Here is a 26,266-nt window from a genome sequence, read left to right on the forward strand (position 1 = left end):
TAGCCCCCTTTTGAGTTGCATTTCCCTGCTTCACAGGATGCTCTAAACTAAACATTACATTCAAGTTACACAATAAAGATTTGGGAGTGATAGAATGAATGAGGAAGGTCACGGGAAGGGAGGTATCTGCTAAAATAAGATTTGCTAAGCAACTACACAGGACCTAGTGTCAACTGCCGTTTATTACAGCAGACTGTAATTTATACTAGCTAAGATACCAGATGGAGGGATATAAGAGATCAATAGTTGAAACAGTTCAAAAACTTTCCAAGGACTGAATGAAATATGAATTAATTCAAAACCCAAATTATAGTGACATAAGCTGTTATGCCAGAGCCAAGGTGCCTCACATAACCTTAATCCTCTCTGCATATTGAGGCTCTTTTATGCTACATAAAACCACACTCCAGCTACAGAATATGCAGCTGCATTTAAATTAAGTTTATCACAAACAAGTGCTCCTGGGCAGATCATTTATTAATTTAAAAAATCTACACACTCTCATCTTTATAAGGGGAAAACCATCTTGGAAGCGAAGCAAAAACCAGATGCACCAGTGTCTTGTTAACCTCCAGAGAGCTGGAAAAGCAACGTTAAGTGCAAAACTTCCAGCGCACATCAATCGCAGTTTCAGAGGCTGTAAAATATCATCCTCAGGTGACAAAGATTTTTCTTTGTCAGAGGGTTCTTCCCTGCTCTGCCAGGACAGGCTGCTCCTTCCTCACAGGCAGCCCTCCTGCAACCCACAAGTTACCTCGGCACAGTCTGTCCCAGCACAACCAGGGCTCGTGCAGATGGGTTCAGCCAGCAGCAGGGCTCTCTGGAACACATCTGGGCAAACTCCTCCCCAGGAGCCACAGGGACACCAGGGTAACAATGGAAGTCGCCTTGTCTTTTTACTTGGTGGGAGCTATGACCTGTGAGAAGCCAGGCTCCTGGAGAAGTCTGACAGTGACCACCTTGACGTCTCTGAGACCTGTCACTGTTGCTACTCCAGTCAGGGATTTTCCCTCTCCTTTCACCCACATCTGACTACCAGTTAAGAAATGGCTTTAAATGGAGGCTGATATCATGAACAGGAGCCTGGCATCTCCATGGCTTGATGTGGGCAGCGGGGTGAGATGAGGGAGCAGAGGAGACAAGCAGTGACAAACTGGCACCCTGCAAGCCCCGCAGCACACCAGCCACAGGCTGCGGCCAGAGACACGGAACTGGCACAGGGATGGCACGGTCACAGAGAGAGATGGCAATGGTGGCTGGCCTTGAGTAGCTCAGCCTGTGGCACAGCTCTGCCCTTGCACATCTTCCTCAGGCCCCAGTGCATTTGAACACTGGGCACAACACAGGGAGTGTGCTGGCGTGGAGAGCCACAGGCACAGCATTAAACCCCTCGTGGTACTCACATACCACAGGCTGTCTTTCCATCTTTCCATCTAAGGCCACTCCACCTCAAGGCACACTTCTCACAAGCCCCTGAAGAGCTATTAATATTCAATAGTCAGCCTGGACTTTTGCATGCATATGCCTTAAGGATACCAAAACTTCCACCAAAATGTTTTTGCAATGCTTTCCTGGAACTGAGCAAGTGGTGGAGAGCGTTATTGTTAAAAACATGTCTCCCCACCAAGCGTAAAAAGCCATCAAACCCATTAGTGATTCATACAAGACCCCAGCACCAGCAGTAGGCATCAAACATCTGAAAACAAAGCTCACCACAGCTAATTCAAAATGTCCCATCACAGATGGGATAACCAACACCTGGATGTGAAGCCCCTGGTGCTCAGAAGGTGATGGCTCAGCCAAATCTGAGGAAGATCATCCTTGAATGTGTCCTGTAACAAATCAGAGCTCTGAAAATGGCCAGCAGGTGCACCTTCATTTCCAAACTGTGCCTTCTGAATTACACCCATAAAAGCAAGCACTCAATAAATTCAGCTGTTTCTGGTGCTATCAGTTCAGAACAGCGTGCCTTACTTAAGGGACAGGACTTCTGGGAAGCTACAATACACACCAGGTGAACAGCCTGCCAACAGCCCTCAGCAGGGGCCACAAAAAACACAGTCAAACACCAGGAAACCTGAGAGTAGAGAAATCACAGTTGGTGTGACTGAACAGACCAGATCTGGCAAACCCCATATATACCAAGACATTTTGTCAGAAGACAGACAGGGAGAGCCCCCCTTGTGAGAGGCTCAGCAATTGCATCCATCCTCTATTCTGGACAGTCCAGTGGGACCTCGGCAGGTGTCAGCAATGGAATTTCCCCCGCAAACATTCCTCTCTTCTTTGTGACTGATAAAGAAGCATTGCTGGAGTCACAGATTATTCAGTCTGAAACTGCAAGCTGCTTTGGAAGGCTGTTCCATCTGAACAGGACGAGACGCATTCTTTGCTCCCTTGCAAATCCCACCAGGTCAGGAGGCTTCCCATGGGAACAAACCTGGCTGAGAAATTCAGCCTGCAGGTTCAGGGAATCCTTAAGGAGATGGGAGATGAGGGCTAAAGAATGAATTAAAGCATGATCTTTTCCTGTCTCCTGAGACAAACACAGCTCTTTGTAACAGAGCTTTAGGGGCAGATTTAGGAATGAATGTCATTTTAAGAAGCGTGACACCAGCAGAACAAAAAGTTGTGGCTGCAGTCTACAGAGCTGAATCTCATTTACTTTCAGACCATCACCACCGCTTCAATTACCCTCAGCTGGAATGAAATCTAATTTCCATTAAAAAAAAATTATCTTTTGATAATCTTCTGATAACCCTAGAAGAAACCCTGACTGGTCCTGGCAGAGCTGCTGCTCCTGGGACGAGCCTGGCACGGAAGATCACAGCACCTCAGGCTGACACTGTGCTCCTTGCGGGGACAGGCACGTGCAGTGGCCAAACTCTTGACATCCAAAGAAGGAGCTTCAGCCATCACTGAGAGTGCAGCACCCAGTGAACCATCCCCAGCCGATGAGCAGGGGAACTACCTGAAATTAAAAGGTCTCCCACAACTGATTTCAGCCAGTTTGCTTCACATCAAGTCTAAGCCAAGGGAAATAATTTGCCATGGGATTTGGTGAAATCAGACTTCTTACATCAAGGGTGGTCTTGGTCTGCCATCCTCCACCTGGATGCAACCATGCAGGGTTCATTGCACAACACCACTAGAGAGGCTGGACACAAGCACGTGCTCATTCCTATTTAAATGGTTCTGACTTTCAGAAGCAGATGTGATTCTGCGACTGTCAAACATCTGTGTTTTCAACCCACGTTTTATTTGGCATAAGTGCCTCCTTTAATAAACTCTTACACACAGGAGCACCCATTTTCTGGAAAGCCTCCCAGAACCCTTCTGAAGCAAAGTTGACTTACCTGAGCTCAAGAGCAATAAAATGCAGCCCAGCAAAAATTGTGGTGACTAACCATGGAGGGCTTTATACTGATCCCACTTTCTTCCCTCCCCCTCGCCCCTGTACAGTGACTCCAGCTCTCTCAGTACAAGAGCTTTAGGAGAGTGGACACCACGGAGATCAGAGAGATGACACAAGACACAGGGGTATTGACTGTTGAAAAAGAACCTTGAATTGGATGGAAAGTAGAAGGAAAAGCAGAAACCCCAGCTTGTTCCAGGACAGTGCTTTGATCACTGTGCAGATGATGAAAGGCAGCTGCCTGTGACACACACTGGCCAGGCAGCTCCTGCCAGGCCCCTGCTCCCAAGCCTAGGCTTCAAGCTGCTGCCTTCCCTTCAGCTCTGGCGAGGGAGATGCAGGGTTTTCAAGCATCTTCTAACATACTGAACAGGTGTGCTTCTAGGCCTTTCCTAAGCACTGCAAAGTGTGGTTGCTTTTATTTTTTTGAACACACATTTCATAACCAAAGTTGGTGCTAATGGTTATGCATCCACAACATCTTCCCACATCTTCCCATGGAACTCCCACTCTCCTCTCGCACACTAGCAGCTTTCAGCCTGCAACCCCCAAATGCCCTACAAAGAAATTCTTCCCAGATAAGTTTTAAGAGAGAGAAAGTGATTGTGTTCAGAGAAACAAAATTTGCCTGCTAAATAATTTTTTTTAAAAAGCGTTATTCAAGAGAAAAAGGAAAGGATGCCCTGCTAACTGGCTTTGACAGTGGCTATCTGCATTGTGACCAAACCAGTGAGCTTTCTGCCCTCACACAGTGGGCGAGCTGCCAAGAGCAGAGCATCCTGCGCATAATGCCCTTTTGAAAGAAAAAAAGAAACCTGAAAAAAATCCCTGCTACCTCTGAGCAAGGAAAAGCTCCTTTCTGCAGAGCCAGGCCAGGCTGTGCGGAGCAGAGGTGAATGCGAAGCGCGGAAGGCTGGCAGGACGGCTTGTAGCACGCCCACGCGCTGGCTCCCAGCCCCCTGAAGGCATTTCTTTTCCTCCCTCCTCCCACCGCCGCCCCCGACTATTCCAAAATGACTTTGCATGAGCCACACGCCAACTTGTAAGCACAAGGCACCATGTATTTCCTTATTCCATGCCCAAGCTATACCACCCATCACGTTTTTATTTTCAAGAGATCACAAGAATCTGGAGTTTACACACAAGGGACACACAAGTGTACATGCTCCCACTCCCAGACAATTCATGTGGAATGCTTCTTGCACTTCCATTGCTGGGAAGTATGTGCCCGAAGCAGGTATGCTGCATGGTTGGGGAATCAAAAACAAACCCCTTTGCCACTCTGACTAGTCCACCGGCTAATTCATTACGATAAACCCATTGTCCAAAACAAAAACATTATTTAATTGCTAAACCAGCTGCCCAGGTTTAGCTGTTGCTCTTGGCAAACATATCAGGATCTCAGTACGCCTGTTTTTCAGCAAGTATCTCTGTAGGTGCAAGCCATGCCTTCCACCCTTGAAGTCTCTGTCACCAATCCAGTGTTTTCCAACCCAAGTGGATATTTAAAGGGATACCATCAGCTTAAACACCCCTCCAAATGCATTAAGATTACAGCAACTGAAATACTAGCAAGCATCCTTCCCCCCCCCCCCCCCCCCGCAGCTGTTAAATATGCAATGATGCAGCTGCACTCTTCCCCATCAGACAGCCTGATTTCCTTTAAAAACAGAGGGCAGAAAAAGAAAAAATGGTTAGAACGTATTTGAAGGAGTCACCAAAAAAAAACTGGTAGAAGCTCTCAAAGGCTGATGCCTGAAGCGTATGCAACTACAGCTATGTCTAAGTTTTCTTGCTGCTTTTTCAAGTAGATTGTGCCCCTTCAGACAGGCAGCTCAATCACTGGGAAATACATTCCATGCAAGGGAAGAAAAAGGCTGGCCAGGTTGTAGCTGGCATCTTTCAAACGGAATGCTGCTTGGCATGGGTTTCCAATTATCTCAACTAACATTGATCACTAGGGAGAATTCCTTAAATTTCTTGCTCTTTTTGAATTTAAAAAGATACACACCTACAAGACAAGAAACACTGAAACAACCAAGTACCATTGCCATTTCTTTCACACTGGTTACTCACAGGTATCTACAAAGCTACTATGCAAATGATAAGCAGCATTTCTTAATAATAATAATAATAATAAAGGCATCTTCCATGCAGTGCAATCCAGAAGAACTGCAATATTTCTTAGATTACAAGACTGATCTGCCCTCCCCCCCCTCAGCTCCTGCCTTCTAATTCCAGCACAATCAGAGCAGGAGAATGCATAATTCATCCTGCTGTCGACCCTGTGGGTCTCCCAGTCATTAAGCAACACCAGACTTCCAGAAAGGTCACAATTCCAGGAGACTCAGATGAAAATTCTCTCCTATCCACTGAAAGACTCTGAAAGGAGTAAGGAACTCCTCAAGGAGTACTTGCCCCCACTGTTCATGGATTCACAATTATTCTGCCAGCAGAGCATGACAACAGGCAAGAAGAAGTAAGTCGAGAAATGCAGAAATCAATGGGTTAATTAGCAGGTTAGCAAAACAAAACCGACTTGTGGAACCTTTTATACAGCAAAAGACTGATGTAGTGAAGATAACTGTTTGCATTTCTTATACTCTCCGGCTGGGAGAGGGTTATTGGAACAATGGAAATTTTAGACACTGATTGAAAATAAGTTCTGTTCATTAAAACTAAACTTCAACAATTTTGCAAAAGCAAATCCTTTCATTAGCCATGGGTAGGATCACACACAATACAGTAACACAATTAACACAATGTAAGATAAACCTCTTGCCAAAGGAAATTTAACTTGTATCCAAGTTAAGCTCAATGAAGATGCAGATGCTGGACACAAACAATTTTCTAATACAGATAATAAACAAAGAAACTGACCCTGTATATAAAAAAGCATCCTATGAACATGATGGAAAACATATTTGAAAAAGAGTCTGTATTTCTTCTGTTAACTGGAAAGTACATTGCATTTTTTCCTGAATCTGACCTAAAAGTCATGCTTGAAGGAAATTCCAGCAGTTCTTTGGAAAAGTGTGAGATCCTCTTCCCATGAGTATCACTGCATCTTACGCATGCAAACAGCACAACATCTTTGCTTACAGTTTTATGTCACTAAAAGGAAGTAAAAAACCCAGTGATATAGAATTTTAATCCCCGCTGCCCCCTTGGTCTACCAGCATCCTTATCACCCCCATGTCAAATTAATCAACACTCAGACGAACACTGCCTTGCTTGTAAAAAAAAAAAAATCACATTTCATGTGGATTTTTAATTGCAACATTTCTAAACCCAGATTATGATTACATGCTTTCTTTTTTTCTTTTTTCTTTTTTTTTTTTTTTTTTTGTGGAGTCATAATCCAAGTTTAATGTTGTTTAGGCTACCAATTAATCTCTATTCCCATCTCCCAACAACTGGCCCATGTTACTTCCATGCCCATGAGCTCGGGTGGTAGAAGGGGGGCACCACAGTGCCAGCTGCGACATGCAGCAAGCAAAGCATCGCCTGCACCGACAGAGTGGCAGCCTCATCTGAGAGCTAGAAAGGTTTGTCTACACAAGTTCCTGCCGGTGCAAGCAGCCAGCTGCAAGAGCAAACCCCACTCCAGCACTGTAGCAATTCCCTGAACAGAGTAAGCTATGCCAACAAAAGCACTTTTTTTGCCAGCAGAGCTGACTCCTCAGCAGAGCTCCTGACAGTGTTGCAACAGCCACTCTATAGTGGCACCCATTTTTTCCCCTCACAGTTTCCTACACTTCCACCTCTACACAGAGAAAGGCAAGAAACAAAGAAATGCAGAAAATATATATGAGGATAAGGTGATCCATGTCCTGCTAGCTGGCCAGCACCTCCTCACCGAACCTAAGGAAAATGTGAGATGATCTGTCTTCATCCCCAAGCCCCATCACACTACATGGAAGCAAACACACTCAGCTCTAAGATCCATTCACCTGAATCAAAATGTTCCCAATCCAAGCACCTGAGAAGAGCTGAGGGGTCAGGAGCGAGGTAGATACTCGGCCCTGGAACAAGCACTGGGGTTCTTCCTGCCTCTGCTCCCTGGCCAAAAGTAACCAACAATGCTGGTGGACCCCAGCATTGACAGCATAACATCAGTGGCTGCTGAAATAGTCCCTCAGCCTTTGCTCAAATTTCACCTCAGGCAAGAAGAGCTTTTGAACCTGAACTTACGACAAATGGATCCCATTAGGAAAAACGGAAAATATTTTGGGAAGGGAGTGATTGTTTCCTCCTTTCATCCTCCCACAGAGAAAATCTGATCTTCCTATCAGATTTTTACTTGCGAACGGGATTACAGGACATTGCTCAGCTACAGTGCTTGACTACAAGTATTCCTGTGAAAAAGCTCAGGATTTTGTCACGTAGGTATAAATCACCCAGCTGTGAGCAGGAGACACAGACCTACTGAGCACCCAGCTGTTTTTCTCAGCAAACCTTTCGTTCCTGACAATGCATTAGATGACCTTTTGCCAAACCAAGCAGGAACTTATTTACATAGAAACTTTCTAGTAAACACACTTTCCTTGTTTTATTTCTTATTTCTTGCAATTCTCCCTACTTCAGCAGCTAGTGTGTGCTGGAGCCATGTGCTCCAGCAGGTCCCCCAGCAGCCTGATGCGAACCACGGCTGGCAGATGCCTTTGCTGCCACAACCTCACAGGAGTAGGGTGTCCCCCCTTGCCCGGATTCCAGGGAACTGGGGTGACCTTGGCCGCAGCCATCTGGCCTCCAGCACAGCCCCAAGCATCTCTCAGGCGAGGAGACAGACAAAAAAGCCAACTCACCAGAGGCAAACGCCAGCATTTTTAGAAGGCCGGTTGGGAAGGTTGGCAATAGGAAGTCCGGGTCTGAAGGAGTTGACTCAAAGGGCCCTGCAACATTCATGCGTCGGGAACTTCTCCGGGTAAACCATTAACCACCATAAAGCAGAGCTGCGAAACGCCCCTCACCATCGGGGAGGCTCACACACAGCCGAACACTCACGCGGGCTGCACGGGGATCTGCACGGATGTACAGATATCCCTACACTCACAGACATACAAGGACACAGATACACACGCCTTGGGGTTTTTTGAGGCCAGGGGAAACGCTGGCAATTCCCTCCGCTCGGGGCGAGGCGAGCGCTGACACCGCAGCCCCGCGGCAGTACAGGGGGAATCCGCTCGCATCCCCCGGACGCGAAGAGGGCGCCCGGATCCGCTCCGCATCTCCGGGCGGCGAAGGGAGCAGCCGCCCCGCTCCGCGCCCCACGGGGATGCAAGAGATGCGCGGAGCGCCCCGCGCCCACAATCCAGACAGGACGTTTTGAGCCCTCTCTCCCCGAAAATACCCGCGCCGAAAGCCAGGAATCTCCCCCTTCCCTCCAGCTTCGCTCGCCGACAGTCCCCGCGGCAGGAGAGAGCGCGCAGACCTCCCGCAGCCCTACCGAAGTTTCCGCGCCGCTCCGCGGGCAGCGGCGGAGCAGCCCCGGCTTCTTACCCGGCTGGCGGAGCGGGGTCCCGGGGCGGCCTGGAAGCAGCGGCGGCGGCTGCGCGGGGGCGCGGCGGCTTCCTGGGAGCTACAACTCCGCGGCGGCGCCCGGGCGAGCCGCGCGCCTGCGGAGCGGCGGCGATCGGGGAGGAAAAGAGGAAATGAGCGGGAGGCGCATTGGAGGGAGGGAGGGGGAGGAAGGAGCCGTCGCCGAGGGACCAGGGAGAGCGAGGGACAGAGCGCAACTTCCCCGGCGGGGCAGCGGGCGCGCCGGGGGGCGGAGCGCACCGTACCGCCGCTCCGCGGCCGCCCCGCGGCGTGCGCAGCGCCGAGCCCCGCGCAGGGGCCGCTCCCGCCGCCGCCGCTCCCGCCTCGCCGGACACTTGGTATCGCCCTGGCCGGCCCCGCCAGGGCCGCCGCCGCGGGCAGGAAGTGCGGGGCCGGGGGCACAGCGCGGAGAGCTGGCTGCGCGGGGCTGCGCGCCCGCGGGGAGCCGCGCCCGCCCCGCTGGCGCTCGCTGCCGGCGCCACCGGCACCGCGGGCACGAGGAACGGGGCGGGAAAAGTTCTGATTTTTGATATTGGAGGGTTTCACCACCCCCTCCCCTTTTTTTCCCTTTTTTTTTTATTTTTGGGGTGGTTTTTACCCCCAAAACGAATAAGACAGGGAGCTCTCCCGCGGCCCCAGCTCGCCCCAGGCCCTGCGCGTCTCAAGGTGTCCAGTGCTGGGTGCGCGGGGACGGAGGGAGGACGGCGGCAGCAGTAGCCGCTTGGAGTGGCTGGTGGAGGCGAGCGCAGCCGCTTCCCAGCACATGGACCCCACGCTTCCCTCTGAACAGAGCAACGGGACAAGCCCCCTGCCACCGCAGTGCCCCCATCCCGTGTCGGCAATGGCCCCCAGCAGGGTGGAGAGCGGCACAGTTGAACTCGGTGCCGTCGGCTGAGTCTGGACGGGTGCCGTCCCTCTCGCCGGAGACAGGCGCACGCCCTTCGCTCTCTGTTCTGTGCAAGGCATGAACTTGCAGAGCCTCTCCCCGTACCCCATCACAAAATGGAGGGGATTTAGAGATTGACGCTAATCTGTTTCCTGAGGGAGGTGATTGGAAGCATTGCTCAGAAATACGGCGTGTAGCACAAAGTGAATCTTCCTGCTAGGATATTCCTCCCCACCTGCCCGCTCCCAGCTCCTGCCCAGCACATTTTCAAGTCAAAAATATATGGAGAATTTAATGTAGTTGTCACTGTGCCTTATCGGTAGCTTTCACTCTACCTCCCCTTATAGGATTCTCAACGAGCAGCTTCAGTGCTGTCTTGAGATAAGAATTGAATAGAGCTGAAATCAAGGCCACAAAGGGAAAAAGATACTAAAAGATCTAAGCGACAAAACAGGGGGGGAAACAAACAGAAAAAAATCAAAACTATCAAAGCAGTTTTTCAAAGCTTATCTTTGCATTAAGTCCTACAGATTTTCATAGGACAGGGAAAAATAAATAAATAAAAAACAAAACAAAACAAACCAACCGACCAAAAACACACAAAGAAACCAAACCGAAAACATGTACTCCAAAGCTGGAATACCTTGAAACTGGATACATAGATGCAAAGAGAAGAAAATGTTACAGAGATTAAAATGTTACTTAACAATAACCATTTTCTCCAAGGCCCTTAAAAAAAACTTGAACCATCCTGCCAGTTTGAAAAGAAAATAATAAAAATGTCAGCCAAGCAAAAGAACAAACTTGGAAACTAAAGCACCTGAACAGTTTAAACTAGAAGCAACTCAACCAGGAACATATAATGGGAAACTCTATTTCACCACCAGCGCTGCCAACTTCACCTGCTTGAAGCTGGATTCTCCTCGCAGGAGATATGTGAGTAATCCCCTTGATTTCCCAGCAAAGCCTTCCCTGTGCCAGCATTGCCGACGTAAGCGCGGCCGGACTCAAGGATGGGGCTGTGGCTCCCGCCGTGCCTCTCCGGCTGCTCTGCCAGCGAGGGCGGTGGCACAGGTGACGACACCACTCCGCCCAGGAATAGGTGGCAACGGAGCAAGTACCTACTTGAGGCCTCTTCCAAGATTTACAGCCCTCAGGGCTCACGCCTGGCGAGAGAAAACAGTTTATGGTGCTCAAGCCCACTTTCGTTATTGACGTGGTTGTCACCCGCAGCGGGTTCCCCTCTGTGTGGCACTGCCCCGTGAGCTGTGGTGGACGGGTTTTGAGATGAGACCTGCAGCCGTTTCTGGGGCTGCAGTGGCTCTTCTCCAGGCTGCCCAGGTTCAGGGGGGATTGGCAGCTGTGAGTACTGTGTTCTGTATGGGGTGATCCTCAGATGGGTCTCTGCGCTGCTCTGCACCCTGCCCAGCACAGCTCTGAATGTGTCTGTCAGGAACTGCCAGCGCTGGGAGGCTCAGGGACATTCCACAGTCAGTGGGTACTTACTTAAGAAATGCCTGTGGCTGCTGCTCTCTTCAGACCCTCTAATGTTATGTGTGTTATCCCACAAGAAATTGCATAAATGCTGAAAATAATTCTGTATTCAACAGCTATTGGGGAACACACATCAAGATCCAAATGAGATGTTGCTACCATTTATGCCCAACTTCTTTCTTCGAGAATCGCAGCTTTCCAGCATCCAAGATGGTTCAATCCAGAAAGACAGCCAATCAGAGAAATACCACCAAGATGACAGATGATTTAGAGTCTTAATGCTTGCTAAAGATCAATTCCTGAGTTACAGAAATCCCTGGGGAAATTAAGAAAAATGGCTATAGAAAGCTAACAACAGCTCACAAACGATCTGAGACGAAAAGAGCTGCAGATCCATTCCTACAATGTGAGGGCTGCTTCTCCCCTCCCAGAAGAGCAATGGAGCTGGTGAAGGATCTAGAAAACATGTCTTATGAGGAGCAGCTGAGGGAGCTGGGGTGTTTAGCCTGGAGAAAAGGAGGTTCATGGGGGACCTTATCACCTCCTGCAATTACCTGAAAGGAGGTTATAGCTAGGTGGATGTCGCTATCTTCTCTAGGATAATAAGTGGTAGAGTAAGAGGAAACAACCTAAAGGGGAGGTGCTAGGGAAAGTTTAGATTGGATGTTAGGAAAAATTTATTTTTAGGAAGCATTGTCAAGCATTGGAATGGGCTGCCCTGGGTGGAGTGGTATAGTCATCATTCCTGGAGGTATTGAAAAGATGCGTAGATGTAGCACCTAGGGAGATGGTTTAGTGGTGGACTTGGCACTGTTAGGTTAACTGTTGGACCTGATGATCTTAGACATCTTTTCCAACCTAAATGATTCTCTGATTCTGTGAAAACATTTGCAAAATTGGTCCCACTGGGTATATTTGGCTTATTCAAAGTTCTTCTTTTGATGGGATATGTTTGTTAAGCCTGTCTGTAATAATCCCACAATGACCCAGCATGGACTTTCACAAACTTAAATCAACAACTGCTCTGGCATCTCACCTTTTGTTTGATTTTTCTTTCTGCTTTTCATTCTGTTTCCACAGTCAGGAGTGAGAAACAAAGAGGGATTAAATTTGATTCATTTGCATTTTCATTGATTCATCATTCCAACTATGCGGAATTTGAAGACAATATGTGATTTTTTTTTTTGCTGTCTGGGGTTTAATTATCAAAGGATTAGATGAAAACTAAAGTATCTGAGGTGTGTGGCTTTTTAAATTTCTTCAGTAATAATGTGAGCTTCATAAGGCTATTGCTAATCTTGAATTACTATCTGCCTTCCTGTGGTTTGCCATGATTAACTGGAGGAAGAGATTAAAGTGGTATTTACCTTTTTTGAGCAGTTTATCGACTTGACCTGGCCAGCCCAGCACCAAAAAGCAAAAGAGAAAATGCTGGCAAGGATTAAGGATTGAGGTCCTCTTTTCCCACTGGTCTTCTGATATCTGTCATGATTGTTGGGATGGAAAGTGCTGGTGGTGTCCTTGAAGGTGACAAATTGCTCCAGACATGGCCAGGCATCTGGCAGGGGAGATTGCTGTGGGTCAGTCTGGCTCTGATCTGCCTCTCCCAGAAGAGCCAGGACTTGCCTCCTCTGCAAACAGTGACAGCCAAAAGCAGGTCTTCTGACTTTGAGCTGGGACATGGTTGTCCTGGTCATCCCCACACTGTGGTGCTGGAAGCACATGGCACTTCCCCAAGGGAAGCTTCTGGCCAGCAGCTTTGCCTGGGAAGGAGCCCCTGCCTGGCTGGGCCATTTGCAGAACAACCTTGCAGGAGAGGTTGGAGGAGCAGCCCTAAGAACCCCTCCATCACTGAGCTTCCTCACAATGTATGTTTGATGAAGAAGAAAGCAGCGTTTCAAAAGACAATGTATTTTTTTTTAAATCCTCTTTTAATCTTGTTTTTGGAAATCCCTTAATGAGGGATCACTTTAAAGAAATTCAAATGAGAATGGTAATGGAGACATGAGCCTGTGTTATTTACCTGTGATAAAACCAAGCTGGTTGGCAGGTGCTTGGGGAAATGAGAGGAAAAAATGTTTATCAGAACATTATTTTCTTTGATAGATACTGAATTACAGTGATAAACCAATGGATACTCATCTATAAAACCTCTTATTTTTGTTACCAGATGCTGGGGCTTGAACCTTTGCCCCCGTCTCTGTTTAAGAGTTTCAACCCCTCTTTGTGCTCCTTTGCATTTCCAAGTCAGACTAACCAAGCAAACATAACTTGGGAAATGCCAGCTGCATCCATGGTTCTTATCTTCTGTACAGGCAAGCAGCATCACCCAAACGGGCAGACCTAGTATTTAATGTACTTCCTTGGCAAATATGCCAAGGGGTTTTGCCAGTCATATGGATCACAAAAAGTGGAAGTGAAAAAGAGCAGGTAGACTTTTACAAAGCATTTTTCTGCCAAAGCAAGATTGTTCCCTGCAGTATTTTCTAGTGTACTTCCCTGGCCTATTTTAGATGACCTTGTAGGAGGGGGAGAAGCAGGAGAAGGAAATCTGCTAGCTACCTCCGAAGGCTCTTTGTCTAGTTTGACTAATATAACATAAAGCAAGGGAAAATGAGTGTTCAGAGAATGTAGCTACAACACAATATTTAATTTAATTTTTGCATGCTTTTTCATCTCCAACCTACTTACTATGCCTACCACTATGCCAGTAACATCAGATAGATGAAAAAAGAAAGTAAGAAAAATAGTGTCAATAGTCCACCTTTGCATGATTGCTCTTCTTTCCCTTAGCAGGATTGTCTTGGGTGCTTTCTTCCCCTTTGAGGAAAAAGAAATGGAAAGAGCTGCAATGATTGGCAGCAAGCCTGAGAACAGCAGATGTGAGCCTGCACAGCTGGACAAATACAAAAATGCACTTTCTACCTACATTTGTATTAAGGTTGCCCCAGGGATACCCCAGTGCCTATGGGGGGGCCTCAGTATTTGAACAGCCAAAGCCATCAGGCACATTTACATACATGAGAACACTTGGTATCCTTTTCAAAGTCAAAAAGAGCAACAATTAAACCAACATAAAGGAAAATTGGCTGCGTGGTTTTTCTCTCCCATAATAGAAAGACTGAGGGTGGAGATATTAAAAAAAATTAGGCTTGACAGAGGTGAAGAATTTATGAATTAAACTGACACGTTTTCATTAATTTACTGTTGTCTACCCATTTATTATATGGAAACCTAAAAAGGACCTGATTTTGCCTCCCAGGCTGCAGTTGCTATGTCAGACACTAAAGTTAGGTGTTTTAGACAAGATTTTAATATTAAAGTTTCTTACGCAAAAAGAGAAAGACTTTGCTAAATAAGGAAAATGTAAAAGCACCATTTCTCACTATGGTGCTTTGCTAGAGACTTTCACTCTGGGGTTTGCTACAATATTTGCTGGGATTCATCATCAAACAAAATTTGGGGCCAGGAGCATTTTATCCATATCTATGAGCAAAAAAATTGGAATTTCCTACACTCCATAGCCTGTCACGATTATTTCCAGTTGCACCTACCAGCAACCCTGCTGTCCCACAGGGTCTCTGCACAAGCATATCCACCATCAGGGCAGAGCCACAGGGCCTTGGGTGTCTGCCCGTGATACCCTGGCATTCCCACCTGGGCTTGGCATTCCCACCCAGGCTATTTCCTCGTGCTGGCAGCAGCAGCAATTTCTAAACACAAAATGACATGTCTAATTTGCCTGAGCAGAAAATAACAGAGAGCCCTTGAAATGGATGAGTTCCCACAGAGAGAAGTAGCCATTGAAAAACTCGTTTCTGTGAGATGTAACAGAGTGAACTCTGGTTTTGTCATTGAACATGGCAAATTTATGCTGAGAAAGGGGGAATAGAGTGAGAAGACTCAAGTGTTTCACAGCAGCAGAAAGTACCAATACTGTTACTTGTTTCTATTCTGAAACACAACAGGAGAATGCAAAAGTCAGAAAATAAGTATGAAAAAAACACTGGTGTGTCTAAATGAAAATTAATTTTTGCCTTGCAAAGCTTTTGTAAAGCCAGGTATTTTTGTTCAATCAGGTCAATGAAAAATAATATTCTAAGCCTGGTGTTTCCCCACAGCAACTTTCAGTTTTGCTGAGACCACTTTCTTTCATATGGCTGAACAAAAGAGAAAGATAAAGAAATCTGACAGTGCTTCCTGGGATGCTGGAGCCAACAAGATGGTACTGTAGTGCTCTTCCAGGTTGTGTGCTCTGGGACACCTTCCAGAGCCCTGCAAAAGCCAGGGCATTCCACCAGCATCAGGATGCTGCTTCCCCAGCACCCTGGGGTTAAGGGACTTTGCACCATGTTTGCACTTCTCATCCAGGGCTCAAACCTTACTGCTGGGACATCCATGTCCTCATGCTGCTCCCATCTGTGTGAAACCATCCTGAAATACTTATTATTGAAATTAATTCCTACACTTAAGGTGGGCTTATAGAAAGATGGGGACAGACTTTTTATCAGGGCCTGTTGCAGCAGGACTTGGGATAATGGGTTTAAACTAAAAGAGGGCATGTTCAGACTAGATAGAAGGAAAAATGTTTTACAATGAGGATGGTGAGACACTGGCACATCCACCAGAGATGTGGTGGGTGCCCCATCCCTGTAAACTTTTAAGGGCAGGTTGAATGGGACTCTGAGCAACCTGATCTAGTTGAAGATGTCCCTGCTTCTTTCAGGAGGTTTTACTAGATGACTTTTAAAGGTCCTTTCCAACCCAAATAAATCTGTGGTTCTGTGAAAACAGTGCCTCATAAAGTAGCACTTCCCATGGGATTGAGATCTCCTGCTTAGTACCTGAAGGCACAGCCATGTGGATCAGTCAGTGCAATTTGGAGAAAGTCAGTTTAATTTTGGCACTGGCAGTGGAGCACTCTTGCATTGCTCCTGTTGGTAATTAAGAGAAGGCAAATCACAGGGGAGGACACTAAAAGTATTAATTAACAATATTTTCAATGAGAAAAATGTTAGTAATTTTGGAAAGGTTGCTTTACGCCTGAGGAAAATACTGAAATAGGGTAATCACACTGTTGGACATTTGACAAATGCACACTAGTAAGTAAACAGGGCTATTGATCACGCATTTGGATAATCACCAGATCCTCCATGCTCCTGCAGGCGTGTCCCCATTCTCCTGCCTCAAGCTTTGACTTCAAGTAGTGAAAAACACCCTTAACCAAGCGTGCAGACAGCCATGTTCACTCACTGGCCTGAAAAATTCCTGGGTGTTTCCCATGAACGGGAGCGCCCAACAGGTGACCCCACAAAGCTGCAGGGCCAGGCTGGGGCAGGCACAGGGGAGCAGATCCCCCAGCTGGGGCTGCTCACCCACACTGATATGACAGCCAAGGGCAGGGGACTCCTGCTGGAATGGCAGGGCTTGTCCCCAGGGCAGGCTGCTTTCCAGCCTTGCCAAGCATCCTGCACTACCTTTGCCACAGCACTACCAAAACATGCACTTTTAAAATAAAACCAACAGAGAGAGAGGCAGCAACTTTGCAACTAAAAAGGCTCACAGTTTCCATGGATGTTTGATCACCTTTTTTCATAACACAAACCATGAGGCAATCTGCTTCAAGCAGAGGATATTTTCCCCTCTCCAAACAGACAATAATCCAATAAAAGAGCCCACTAGCAGGATCCTGGACAATGTGTTATTATCAGCATCCCACTGGTGTTCTGGCAAGGTACAGCCATGCTCAGCTGATCCTCCTGACAGCATTCAAAGGCACAGCTTATTGGAGGCACAGCAGCTCCTCTGAGCCCTGAATGCCATGCAAATACCACCAGATTTTTTAATATTATCATTATACCAGGTGTTTCATATCAAATTACATCCAGGCAAGTAAGAGAAATTCAGTTATTTACTCCATGCTGGTGGTATCTGAGCAAAATTCATTCTGACAGAGGTTTTAAGGGCATGCCTTTATGCTGACAGAAACTGAGAAATAATTAAGAGAATCCAATAAGTTCCTAAACTAGATGTATTCCTAAAAGTGTTGGACTGGGTCACCTTTCCTGTAAGAGTTTCAGCACTGATTAATTAATACACAGTTTGGCTTCAACTAGGCAAAGAACACGTTTCTGCCCCTCCACACATGAGCTCCCAAAAATGACACAACTGCTGCTTTTCTTTGGTATCCTGTCAGAAACAACCAGCCTTTGGTGGCACATAAAATTTAATTTTTGGTAACAAAAAGATAGGTAAACTAATTACTGGCAGGGGCAGAAAGCAAAAGTAGGGACTCTGGAGTTTCTGGGGTCTTCCTGTGTCTTCTTTTTCTGGCCTCTGCTAATTATGTTTTTCTTTCACACTGACAATGCCTTTTTCCATTGGGAACAAGGCTGCTTGTTTTGAGTCATCCCTGCAGGAACTCTCCTGCTGTAGTGGGGTTCTCTGTGCCTGGCATCAGTGGCAGTCACCCCTTCCTCAGGGCAGGTCCCATCTCCCAGTCATGGCATTGTAGTAAAAACACAGACATCCTATTAATAGCTAAACTGTAGACAACTCCAGATGTGGAATTTGGTTTCTGAAATTACAGATCCAACCAAGCCAGTCCTGAGCCAGTAAAATTCAGTTGTGTTTCCTCTGACTCATAACTGTTTTTTCAGATAGGTTTTTAGCAAAATTTCTTCAGCAATTCCTCTGTTGTTGCCTGACTCATACTGAAACACCAAAATCATTATTAAAGTGAAATCATAGCAAAGGGGGTGTGAATACTTGCTGTTTATCAGTCCAAAATGCTTTAAAAAATGTATTTTGCTATGAAACATGCTTTGTCCAAAAATTAACTACTGTATTACTTACAAAAGCAAACAAAAATTTGTCATATAAGACACAGAGGAAGTTTAGCACTTACCAAAAAAAATTAATGCAAGGTTAATTTATCCTTCAGTAAGCCTTCATTTATCCTTCTGTCACCTGTGTAATATTTGTGTTCATCATCCCACCCACTTTCAGTCTGAAGGCCCGTCCATGACAGCAGGAAAGAGGATGCTCAGTGTGAAGTAGGAGCTGTTCAGATGTCCCAGGATGAGCAGTGGTACAAAGTGTGCAGCTGTGAGCAGGGATTTCTGATCATGGGAGCAGAAATACATGCAGAGGTGGGAGCAGAGGTGTCCTCACAGCTCCCCTGATGGAGCAAAGGGATGGGAGAGAGGAGTCAGGCTAGTTAGCAGGTCACTGAACCCTCTGCTCCTGAGAAAAAACTCCAAACCCGCTGTGGTCTGCCTCTGTCAAAGGGTGATCTGCTGCAGGAGGGTTGGTGTGGTGCAGGTGTCAGTCCACCACCCTCACTGTGGGTTTGCAGCATGGAAGCAGCAGCCCTTTGCCTGATGGAATGCTGTGCCTGGGAATGGCCTGGCCCCCAGCTGCAGTGGGAGCCCCACCAATCCACCCTGGCCTTTGCAGTGCCCTAAAGCTCAGAGCCCTGTGAAGGTGGACCTCAAAGGTGTGTTTTGGTGGAAAAAAATGTTGCAACAACGATTTGTTTACTTTTTGAATTAAAACTCAAACTGTTGTGGCAAAAGAAGGGACTAAAGAAAATCCCTAAGTCTGAGAGCTCATATTTACCTTCCTACCAGCTCTGCAGATACTTAATTTGAATGTTGCTTCATCTCCTGTCTCCCTCATGTATCATCACTAATTAAAGTACACACTCTGCATTTACCCAGAGGAGGATGTGGGAGACAGAAGAGGCTCAATCTCATTTGCTGGTGCTGCTGTGCTGCCTCTGCAGAGCCAAACGCAGCGAAACCAGGGTCCAGCTCAGAGCCTGGCAGTGCAGCACAGACCATTCCCTTCACTGCTCTGGGCGATGGAAACCCCCAGTGTTTGAGTGGCCTTCCCAGGGGAAAGGGTCCAGTGAAAGAAGGGGCTGTAGCTCCCTGGGAAGTTGGGGTGAGCCTGTGGAGGGCAGGAGCAGCACCTCCACGTGGGCACATCTCCCCACACACCTGCTTTGGGGACTGCTCAGGCCTAGCTGAGCGAGCCAGAGGAGCTGTGCCAGTAGCAGCTCACTAGGTCTGGGATTTGATGCCTCCACAACCTTCAAATATTCCTACTAACTTCCTGCTCAAGTGAAATTCAAACAAATCTTTATGCTTTATTTGGACACATCTTCCCCAGCCTGCATCCCAGAGACCCGTATCACATGTCCCCAAGAACCCAGCCAAACACAAATCCACTCTCAGCAGCAAAATGAGATTGCTGACTTCTCCTCAGCTTCTGGTTCCAGGCTAGAAACCTGCATCCTCCAGTCTCCACTGCACCCCAGCTGCACTTCACACCATCCCAGCCAAAGTGTGGAGGTATTTTTGGCAGTGCTCAGCTCTGCAGCCACACTGGTCCTCATGCTCACAGCAGCCCCACAGTGCTACAGGTGGCATCAACATATAACAGGAAAAGGGAGACTTTAAAGCCTAAAAAAGCCAGGGAGGGATTACAGACACTTTCAGCCTCAGAGATTATCTATGCCTCAAAAGACTCAAGAAGATGGTGTCAGAGGAGAACGTGCTGAACTCAGCGTGTTTAACATTTGGACAAAATCTTTCCCTTGTCCCCATCTGAAGTTCTCTGCTCTACATGAGTGAAATGCATCCATGTCCATAAAAGCTATGGAAAAGCACTGCTGAGAACTTCTACAGCTCTGAATAATTAATTCACAGAACTATAAAAAGCTACAAGGGAATGAAATTTAGAAAAATCTAGTTTTAGGATAATTATAGTTCAAACCAGGAGAGCACTTGGACCCAAGACAGATGCATTAGTAGGACAACTGAGCATAGTGGATCAAATTCAGACTTGGCAGAATAGCATAGTCTTACAGACAGCTCCTCCTGGGGTGGATTCAGCCCAGGGAGAGAAAGCAGCCCCTACCAGATAACTTGATAAAGTGAGAAGAAATCTAAAGTAACACTGCTTGGTAGGGAAAGCATAAAAAAAAGGAGCACAATTGTTTCAGGTTAGCATTCATGCCCCAGGTGTAAACAGGGAGTGATATTTTCTGAAATATTTTGTTAACATGCTAGTTTAACCTGTTTCCCTTCTACATTGCTTCCACTGCCATGTCCACTGTGTTGCCCCTATGTCATAAAATCCCAGGCTTTTTGCAGATCACATCACATGTAGGCTTTTTTCAAAGTCCCAGATGCTGGAATTAATGTGTTCCTTGCAGACACAGAACTTCAATTTCCTAACCAGTTATATTACCAGTCCATAGTCTTCATGGCAAGTTTGAAGACATTAACCCTGAGCCCTGAGTCATCAGCAAGCAAACACAGAAGTTTTCTTTCATTTCCCTAAGTTTAAAGCCAGTCATTTCTGTGCCCAGTTAGATGTTGAATCTTTGGGACTGCCCATTTAACTCACCCCTCTCAGGAAGGGAGATGTGGGATTTTTATAGTTTATGTGCTAACAAACGCAGCCAGGCTGTGCACTGGGCATGTTTTAATTGAGTGCTGGAGGAGCCAGTGTTGAATGACTGGTTAATGGCAGACGTGCAACCCCAGAGCCCTCAGCATCTCGGAGAGCTCCACAAGACTCTGCAAAGGATTCCCCAGACCAGCTCTGCCTTTACTTGTTTTTTCTGGTAAAAGAGCATACCCACAGAGAGGCAGGAATTTATTGCTTTTTCTTAGTAACAGCAGCAGATCACCTGAGAATTCAGTTTTATGCAAGCCAGAAGTGGCAGGCTGCTCACAGACCAACAAGGAGATTATCACTACTTCAGAGGAGCTGTTTTATTGTCCAGTGTCTTGTTTGGCACAGGACCAGGCACTTCTAGTCATACCTCCTGACTGAGGACACATGTGAATTGGCAGAGGGGTCTGTCCTGTGTCAGGTCCTGTTTCCACAAGCTCCCTGTTATGGCATTATTCATTACCAGTCCAAAGTTACTGGGCACTGCCATAGCACATTATCAAACAAGGGCTCTTTCCATAGTGGTGAACTATGATTTTCCAGAGACTTCATTTACCAAGAGCGTTGGTGTCTTCCAAAGCAAAAGGCTCTCCTATGTGCCATTGCCATTCAGTGTGCACAAGAGTGGTAGATACTATAAGCAGATATCCTCTCCTTCATTTGCAAGTGCAGGAGCTATTGGACACGACATGAAGCAAATGGAGAGAGGAAGCAAGAGTAACTGCATCAGCCAAAAATGCATTCAGCTCTGCTGTGGGGCTCCTGCTCCAAAGGGAACAAAATCCATTTCTCTGAAACTCAGCTTTTCAGGGCTCTGAAGTGGGTGGCAGGTAAAACATCACATATTTTCCCCTTGTGTCTGAAAACATTAGGGTCAATTAAAGGGAAGAGCATCTGCTGAGGGTTCAGATGATGGAGAAATGGAAAGTGTGCCTGTAAGCTTATGGATAAAGTAAAGCAGGTGGGAGCTGTGGGCAGGAAAAGGGCTGAATGACAATTCAAAACATAGATGTTGTAGGGCGGATATAGTAGGAGAAGAGCCCATACAATGGGAAATTACCCTTCCACACCAGACAGAGTGATGTGCTGTGTCCTGAGGAGTGGAGCTTGCAGAGAGCCCAGCTGCCAAGCAGGGGCAGAAAACATCCAGGAGCAGAGGCTGACTGAATAGGAGTTTAGCCTAAATATGTGAAACCTGAAGGGAAACATAATCCTCTATCTACATAAAAAGTTTTCATAAATGGATATCTACCATAAGCAGGAGCAATGAGCTTGAATTAAAGCAAGCAATAATTCAGAGCATGCATGGGAAAAAAAATCCTGCAGGTAAGGACAGCAGTTAGGGAGACTGAAATTTCCATCATCCTACATACAGGTCAGATGGGGTGGTTAGAAATGATAAAGTGGTACAACCTGCCTTGAGGCTGGAGAAAAAATTAAATGAGCCCTTGTGACTCTTTCTAGCCCTGTTTTTCTGTGATTTATCAGAGGATTCACAGCTGTAGTTTTGCACATTTTCACGGTTTAAAAATGTAGTTCAACACCGCAGTGGAGATGCTGGGAGAAAGTGGAAGCCCTCTTGTCTAAGCCCAGTGACACCTCACCACTTTTGGAGCAAAGCCCCCATGAAGTCACCAGCAGGCTTTGCTCTGGTCTCCTCTGGAGCAGAGAAAGTAATGCTCATTGCTTTTCTCTCCATTTGTGTGGAGCTGAAATATAAACAACAAATTACAGATGGGTCAAAATAAGAGCAGTGTTTCTGCTGTTCAGCTTCCAGGTTGTTTAACCCTTCTTTTTCCATCATTCCTTTTCAATCTCTAAGTCTCTTCAAAGTCAAGATTAAAGAAAACACCCTCAAATTCCTGTTTGGGAAGTGCCAATGCCAAGCTGTTCACTTTTGTGAATTTGTTCTGCTTTTGCAGCAGAAATGATTCACAAATTGAGATTCACGTGGCCTTTCAGTCTCCCAGAAACTATTATGAATATATTGGCTCAGGCCTAATTTCTTCATTTGCTTTTTTGGAGGCAAGGAACCTCCTGCTGCTTAATAGCATGGTGGGTTACAGGGAAGGACAAAGCTTCTCAAAAGGTGCTTCAGCTCTTCACAGATACACACCTCAAAAGGGCAAGGGAGAGAGGTCAGAGATGAAGCAGGGGAATCAAGCAAGATATTTTCATCATGAGGGTGCATAGTCCAGCACTGGACTTGTTATCCAGGGAAGCAATGTTTTCTCCATCCTAGAGTTTCAAATTCAGTGGAATGAGGGTGTGGACAATATCACCTAACTTTTAAGTTGGTCATACTGTGATCAGAGGTGGACTAAGAGCTGGAGGACTGTTCTATGATGCCAACAGAGTTAAATCAGAAACTTCCTACATGCCAGCAGAATTTCCCATACTTTTTCAAACCTAGAACATACTTTTCCACTGTATTTACATTGGCAATGATTAGGGTGTGTCTCCAGGCTGCCTCAGTCCTACCCTGTGCCACCAAGCACTCATTTCCTTGCTTTGTTTCATGACAACAGAACAGATACATATATCAATATGGTCTTTAAAATAAAATTCCAAGAAAAGAAAAATTAACACCCTTTCTTTCATTGCTGTGCCACTGCAACATTGGAGAGAACAATTTATGCCAACTCCTCTCACTTTCTTATAGCATTTGTTGGGGTTTAAGGGCCAAATGTCAGCGAGAGAAGACACACCATAGTAGTAATGGCTGTAGTCAGAACAATCTCAAAATGCACTTTGCAAATACTGAAAAGCATTCTCCCTATCTGAAAGAAGAAATAAAACCCTGTGAAATCACCAGTGTATTACTCAGATCAAAATGAGCATGTATTTTTATATAGGCTTTGCTTACAACAGATTGCTTTCACTGGATCTGCTGGATGTCTACCCATGATTACAGGTCACCAGGAAGGACAGAAGCCATTTTGACTTTCAGAGCCTGGGTGATTTGGCAAAATAGGGCTATTAGGAGATGACTGTCTTGTAAACGAGCCAATTTTAGTGCAGCTCTGGAAGCTCTACACTGATATAAAAGGACATGAACATAAGGAAATCACCCTATCTTCTTGCAACACTTTTCTGCCTATTAGCTAGACAATAAATTTTTAGGAGTATTCTATTTCTTTGCATAGAAGTCAGATATCTAAAGCCAAGATGATGTTTAAAACCAGAACAGAGACTTCTTGGTTAAAGCACTAAAAATGTGATCAAAATGAACATACCTTTACATCCACCATTGTAAAGGAATATGCAGGGCTGCCAGGGCTTCCATCACCTCCATGATGTGGCTCTCCTGAAAAGAGGGGTGCTTAGTTGTAGGTGGTGCTAAAAGAGCCTTTCTGGGTGCTTGCATAGGCAAAGGATGGATGAGACAATCGATCTGCTTGGATTTAAAAAGACAGATTTATGAAGGATAATTGCCTTTCTAACTTGGCAGACAAGTGTACTGCCTTGAAGGGACTCACAGCTGTGTCCTGTTCTCATGGAGTTAACTGAGCTTAGAAAAAAACATTTGATCTATTCTTCCTGCCTTAATTCAACATAGCTGAGAACCTCCCAGGATATTTCTATTTGAATTGCAGCAGGCTTTCCATTTTGATGTGTTGGCAGTGCATATCTGTCACACTGATGGAATTTTCTACATGGGAAGTATCACCAACACTTACAGTAGACAGTAGCACATACATCACCCAAATGGCTGGCTGTGTGTTGTAGGAAAAGCAAGATGGGCTACCTTAGACTATTAATGCAGGTTGCCTTGAGCAACAGGAGTTCTGCTGCCAGAATCCCAGATTTTGTACCATTTCTGAGCTAGATTGACAGCTGGCATTTAGCTTCATTTAAAGCTAAGCCACAAATTAAGTACATAACAAATAGATCAGGCAGCAGCACCACTCATGTTCATAACAACCTTCCAAACTTCATCTATCATTTCCTGCATCTCTGTGCGAAGATGTCTGGCTCTCACCTTTTAAAAATACAGATTTTTCATTTTTAAATTTCATATTTGCTCAGTACTTGAACACAGCTGGAAAATTCCTGCATAACCTTCTTCCTAGGGAAGAGGAGGAGGCAAAATCCCCTGCAGGAGTTCTTGAAAAGTGACCACAGAATTAAATCAGCAATACAAAAACAATGAGACTAGAAGAAAAAATAAAAGTAAATTTCATCTCCAAACTGAAGCTTTTTTCCTTCTCTTTTTATTTCCTTCTCTCATTTATTTCCTTCTCTCATAGGCTTCATTAGGCCTACATTGATGGTATCAGCACTGAAACCAGCATTTATAGAAATATGATGCAGTCAGCAGGAGAACCAGTTTGCAAACCTTCTCAGGTGTTACCCTGACTCAGACTCTGAAGCACGTAATTTATGTTCTTTTACTTAGATGAAGAACATGAGTAAAGTTGTAGAATCATATTTCCTAAGTAGATCATTAGTACTCAAAGAAAACGTCCCATGGAAACTGTCTTCAGGAAAGTGTTACTTTGGGATGAATCCTAAGTTCTCTGGGTATGTTGAGCTCATTACTTCTTCACTGAAAATATGTCTCAAGGCTGGTTTCTCTAATGCAGAGCTTTGCAAGGCAAGAAAAAGTCCACAGAGCTACACGCGATATTTGTACGGCTCTGTTGCACGTAGAGGGACCAAGACATTGCCCAGGTCCTTGTTAGGACTATGGTCATGGCAACTTCTCCCTTCACTCTGCAGGAAGGAAACCCTGAGCTTGGTCCCAGCCTGAGGACTGAGACTGAAGAGGACAGGGCCAAGGAACTGCTCTGTTTTAGTCTCAGTCCAAGTGCAGGGGAGGCAGCCCTCAACATTAAAGTTACATTAATATATTGTTAACATTAAATTGTTATATTATGTGTTTCTGCTAAATCCAGTATTTGAGGGTTTTAAAATCTGCCCATTTTTAAAAGTAAGACCCCAACACACTTCTTTGTATTGATATGGTGATCAAAAATGACAGTTTAGGCCGTCTCTGCCAGAAAAGCATTGCCCTGGAGGGAAACTTTTCAGTCTTGCTTGAAATACCCGTTCATTTTCCTAAATGAGAGGCCATCCAAAGGTCTGTTTCATGACCTGCATATTCAATTTCTTCTGGCGCTTACAAGACATGCATATACTAAATGCATGCAGATCTCAAACAAGGCTTCAGGAAAAATTTCCAAATGAGTAAATTCAATTAACTGGGTTTGCTCTTACAAAATCATTATTTTTTTTAACAGTCTACAAACAACCATGGGCTGGTTCTTATTGCATCCCATCAAGGTGGTCAAACTCAGGATGTAATTGGCAGCCCAGGAGAGGTTCCTTCCCTGTAGTAATGTAATAACTGTGCTCAAGAGAGGTCTGAGAACCAGCAGCCCCTCAATGCTGCTCTGGGGGCCTGCTGAAACTGCTCAGTGGTCTCCTGGCCCTCATTCCCCAACAAGGAATTCTGATCT

The 26,266-nt window shown here is 45.9% G+C and overlaps 1 protein-coding gene across 6 annotated transcripts in view; it reads right to left on the reverse strand.

Moving 5' to 3' along the window:
* The window catches only part of HPCAL1 (hippocalcin like 1), a 79,617-nt gene extending 55,495 nt beyond the window's left edge, over positions 1 to 24,122 (reverse strand). For 2 of the 6 annotated variants that reach the window (XM_038131279.1, XM_038131280.1), the window contains exon 1: positions 8,918 to 9,054. The gene's annotated coding sequence lies outside the window, so the exon portion shown is untranslated. Of the gene's footprint in view, positions 1 to 8,223; positions 8,664 to 8,864; positions 9,084 to 24,040 lie in introns of those variants that run through there. The other 4 variants (XM_038131281.1, XM_038131278.1, XM_038131283.1 and 1 more) reach the window with 4 other exon arrangements.
* Positions 24,123 to 26,266: the final 2,144 nt, after the last annotated feature.

Source organism: Motacilla alba, chromosome 3 (assembly GCF_015832195.1).
Source record: "Motacilla alba alba isolate MOTALB_02 chromosome 3, Motacilla_alba_V1.0_pri, whole genome shotgun sequence".
Lineage (NCBI taxonomy): Eukaryota > Metazoa > Chordata > Aves > Passeriformes > Motacillidae > Motacilla > Motacilla alba.